The following is a 5,183-nucleotide window of genomic DNA, read 5'->3' on the forward strand; positions in this document are numbered from 1 at the left end:
TTTCAGCCATCTGTCCTGGGCAAGTCATTTCCTGATGGGGAGAATTGCCCTGGTTCCTTCCTCATAGGGTGAGTGTGAACCCAGTCCCTTAAGCATGCAGAATCCAGTGCTCCCGCCACCTCTGCCCCTTTCCTCGCTCTCACTCTGAAAAGCCTCTGGTTTCCTTAGTCCTATGGAGTCTAGCTCTGTAAAGTCTCAGGCGGGTTCTGTTGGCTCTCACTCTAGCCAGGAGCTATCACTGCTCACCTAAATCACCACAGCCACCTCCAAACTGTTCTTCTCAGCTGCTGGCTCTCCTCTCTCCATCTCCTCCTGGGCCCCAGTGCCAGATGGATGGTCCTGAAACAGTGCACGTCACCCATCCCCTGCTCAAAAATATTCCAGTGGTTCCCACTTAGCAACAGAATAAAATTTCAACATCATCACCAGGGACCAAGCCCTTCCCAACCTGACCCCACCATGCCTATTCAACCTCCACTGGTGGGTTCTAATCAGACCAGCTCCCATGTTGTCCCCAGCACAGGCCAGGTGCATGCCCATTTCAGGCTGTTCCACCTGCCTGGATGTGATTCCTCATTCCGTTCCTTGTGACCTGTCATTCAAAGCTTCTGTCCACTTCCCAGGGGTTGGACCAGGGAATAGCCACTAGCTCCAAGCACTTTACATGTGGCTGGTGATACTGAGGAACTTAATTTTGTATTTTATTTAATTTTAATTAATTTAAATTTAAAGACCGACACTCGACTCAGCTTTTGGAAAACGTTTAAGTACATTTGGAACCATTCGATTTTGTGAATCTACTTTTTCAAATGTAAGTTTTATGAAATCCAAATACAGACCAGTTATCTTCAATGAAAATTTAGCATCCAAATTGAGATTCATGCAGATGTAAAGTGCACACTGAATTTTAACACCAAGTATAAAAAGAATGTGAGCTAGCTCTCTATTAATCTTTATACTGACTACATGTTGAAATGATATTTGGACATGTTGGGTTTAATAAACTATATTGTTAAAGTCAATTTCACTTTTTTCTTTCTGCTTTTCTAATGTGGCTACTAGAAAATTAAAAACTATATATGTGGCTTGCATTATAGATATTTTTCTTTTAAATACGTTTTTATTGATTTTATTTTAGAGAGACAGGAAAGGGGAAAGAGAGAGGGAGAGAAACATTGATCAGTTGCCTCCTGTACCCACCCCAATTGGGGACTGAACCCGCAAACCTGGGCATGTGCCCTGACAAGAAATCAAACCAGCAACCTTTCAGTGCACAGGGCAATGCTCAACCAACGGAGCCACACCAGCCAGGTGTATTTTTATTAAAGAGCCATGCTCCAGACTCTAGATTCCTGAAGCAATCATCGGTATAGTTCATTTAAAACTTAGTATATGCAACTTTACTCCTTTTAATCTTTATTTTTATATAAAAAAAAAATCATTAACCACTTTTAATCACCAATGCCTGGCAGCAAACGCTGTAATTATCTGACACCTATTTGGGGCTAGGCACTTTGCATGTTATCACACTTGATCGTCTCAGCAACCCAGGAGCTGGCACCAAGTTTGGAGGCAGATACACAGGTGACATTATTTGCTCTGGGAGTCAGCCTGCTACAGTCTGACAAAAGCCACATGGACCATGTCCCAGTACCACTGGGTGAACCTTTACTGCTTAACGGTGAACTCGAGCAGCTGACGCTTCTGGCACATGGACTGAGGCAAAGGATGGGCCTACATACTGTGACATGTGACGCTACCTGGCCAGCTGGCCAGGACTGTGGTTCCTGGAAACGGCAGGACCAAGCTTGCTAATCAATCCAGTCTTCCAAGGGAATGAAAACTCCTGCCACCAGATTGGAAGCAGATATTAAGATACAGGAATAAATTTCAGAGATTCTGCAGACTTACACTTCCTGGAGAAACAGAATTTATGTTAAAGAGCCCTTACTGCTTCCAGCAAGGGGCAGCCCATTTACGGGCAGTAACATAAAAAGTGTCCCTCATCTTTAATAGCTGCAAGGGAACATAAATGAGAGGGACTGAGCAGGATGTTTTGAATTTCTCAGAAATAAGCTCATATTTACAGGCAGAGCCTTGCGCTCGCTCAGTGTTATATAAATAGATTGCCTGTATACGGGCGATGCAGTAAGCAAGGTGGAAGAGTCCCTAGGCATGCTGGTGTATGACTTTAAGACAGCACAGGCTTCTGACTGCGGATAAAGCCAGGGAGGTCACAGCTGGTCAACAGCAGCTCATGGATCTTTCTTGGAGGCTGAGAAAAATAATAACCAGTAATTAAAGTCATGTTTTCCATTAATAACAACAACAAAAAGCCCCACCAACAATGCGATTCCACATGTCTAGTTTCATGCAAAACTTTCCACATGAGAGGCTCATTCTGGTAAGGGCACCATCCATTTTCATGACCAAAAAAAAAGCGGCCTCTTTATATCTAGCTCATCTTGAGGGGATGTCTGGGGCTTATGCACCATGCAAATGTTGCCGTAGCACGGCTCTTCTTTTCTTATTTCTACATCAACCACCTGGAACACTTTACAAACTGGAGGCTGAGCTCAAAGTATGGAACATTTTACCAGAATCAGCCCAAGAGCTGGTAAACTTCCAGATGGCAGTCAGCCTGAAAGGGGCTGGAAAAAACAGACCAATCAACCAACCAACAAAACCATCGGACTCTATGGTACCTCATGGTTAAGTACACAGGTGGCTACCTCTTTAGTTTGAATTTCGTATACCTGGGCATTTGGGGCATTAGGACAATTTAGACATATCAGAAAGAGCACTGGATTCAGAGTCAAAAGAGGGAGCATTTACCCCTGGCTCTGCAACCAGTCAGTCTGAGTGAGGCTCAGAGTGTGTCACTTGAATTTCTGTTCCCCTCAGCTTCCTCGTGTGCAGGTGGGAGTAAGGTTCATGCTGGGTGTTCCAGAGTGACATAAAGTAGGTCAGAGAGCCCTGGGGTGTTTAAAACTTTAAACAAATGTGAGGGATTTGCATTATGGGAGGGCCAGGGGATTCCCTTCCTTTTCTGGCAGGGGAAGGAAGGTAGGAAAAGTCCCTGCTTATTTTATCTGTAAGAAAGGATTAGAATCCACTGATTTTACATTGACGAGACAGAACACAATTGTGTAGCAAGAACCTGGATGTGTAACCGTCCTTATTAGAAAACGAACCCAAGGTTTAACCACTCAGTAATGTCACTGATTTTTAAGTAAACATATCTAAATGGGTGTGGTCCAATCCTGAATAGGGAGTAGTCACCTTGGCAGGCGAAACACTTATTTAAATAATCTTTCCCATCATTCAAAAAAAAAAATTAACTCCTCTTTTGGAATTGTTCCTAGAGCCTCTGGCACATTTGTTGAATATGTCTTAGGGTGACAAAGATTTTGTCCTTTGTGGATAATAATGACTGTAAACAGCACAAAGTTATCTGGCACAAATGTTGGTAAATGAGCTAAGTGATGCCATTTTTTAATTTAAACTGAAAAAAAGTCTGTGACTGTAAGATAGGAGGCTTGTCTTTCTTTTAGTTCCAACAGAAGAGTTACAAATAGATTTCAGGAATGGGCAGGATTCTTGGAAAGGGTTTGTCCTATCTTAAGGCGATCACATTCCAGGAGAAAGGCCATTTGGAAATGTATTTCTACATTTTTAGTTACACCTGCATTATTTATCTGGCAAGACTGGCATTAGACTTTGTGTTTCTAGAAAGGGCTTTGCAACTAACAAACTGTTCAATCCATTGATATATCCGTTATATCACAGCTTCTTGGGGCTTCTAAATCCCTCATTTGCAATTGAATTAACTGCCCAGTAATACAGATGTTTCCAATGAATTAACATCTAGGTCTAGTGGAAATATATGCCAGCAGGTTCAGTTCTAATCAATAGACTCTATACTCCCTTAAAGAGTTTGGATTTTTTTTCAGTTATGAAATATTTGTCTGAAAATTAAAATATCACTAATATCATTAATCTGCTAGAGCAGGTTTGCTTTTGGTGCAGATAACTTATACTGTTATTGTTATTTTAAAGCAAACACAATCACACTTTTATTCATGAATATTGCACACTGTGGGTACTTCAGTGTTAAATAATGCCAATGACTTTTCTTTTATGGAAAATATTATTTTCCCTACCTCATTTTTTAAATTGTGATAAAATTCACACAACATCTAACTCATCATTTGATCATTTTAAAGTGAATAAATCATGGTATTTAGTACATTCATAATATTCTGCAACCATCGCCCCTATCTAGTTCCTAAACTTTTTCACCACCCGAAAAGGAAGCCCTATATCCATTAAGCAGCCTCTCATTTTTCCCTCCCCCTACCCCCTGGCAACTCCTAATCTGCTGTTTCTATGGGTTTGCCTACTCTGGGCGTTTCATAGAAATGGAACACCACAGTGTGTGGCCTTTGTAAACAGCACAATGTTTTCAGGGTTCACCCATGTTAGAGCATGTCAGTACTTTATTCCTTTTTATGGCTGAATAATTCCATTGCATGGATGTGCTACGTGTTTATCCATTCATCCACTGATGGATATATGGGTTGTTCTCACCTTTTGGCTATTCTGAATAATGCTGCCATGAATAGGTGCATGATTTTTTTTCTTTGAATGCTTGTTTTCTATTCTTTTGGCTATATACCGAGGAGTGGAGTTGCTGGATCATATGGCAATTCTGTTTACTTTTCTAAGAAACCACCAAACCTCTAACTCATTTTTACACTTACAATTTCAAGGTGGCTTAATTACCAGGCTACCGAGGAGTGGAGTTGCTGGGCCATATGGCAATTCTATGTTTAATTTTCTGAGAAACCACCAAACCTCTAACTCATTTTTACACTCACAATTTCAAGGTGGCTTAATTACCAGACAGTTAGAAGCAGCTGGACTCTTGCAGCCAAGCCCAGGCTGGGCTCAAAGAGGTCTCTCTTTCAGAAACACTGAGCCAAGCTTGTTCCAACACAGGTTATAGGCAGGGCTTTGAACAGCTTTCTCTGCTGCTCTTCGAGTCACAACACGAACTGGCTGGGCAGGAATACCTTCCTGCCTCCTAGGCATCCTTGCCTCTCCATTATGTTGCGCAGGCTTTTGGAAAAAGAAAAAAATAGTTAACCACCTCACTTCCAGGCTTCCCTTCTCCCATTTGT

The 5,183-nt window shown here is 41.8% G+C and overlaps 1 long non-coding RNA gene across 1 annotated transcript; it reads right to left on the bottom strand.

The window, feature by feature from the left end:
- Positions 1-1,264: 1,264 nt before the first annotated feature.
- LOC107538301 (uncharacterized) lies at positions 1,265-4,912 on the bottom strand. Its single transcript, XR_001603306.2, has 2 exons — positions 4,881-4,912; positions 1,265-2,275 (listed from the first exon to the last, which is right to left on the bottom strand). It is a non-coding gene; the product is annotated as an uncharacterized LOC107538301 (long non-coding RNA).
- Positions 4,913-5,183: the final 271 nt, after the last annotated feature.

The sequence above is a fragment of the Miniopterus natalensis genome, chromosome 17 (assembly GCF_054644295.1).
Source record: "Miniopterus natalensis isolate mMinNat1 chromosome 17, mMinNat1.hap1, whole genome shotgun sequence".
NCBI classification, from domain to species: domain Eukaryota; kingdom Metazoa; phylum Chordata; class Mammalia; order Chiroptera; family Miniopteridae; genus Miniopterus; species Miniopterus natalensis.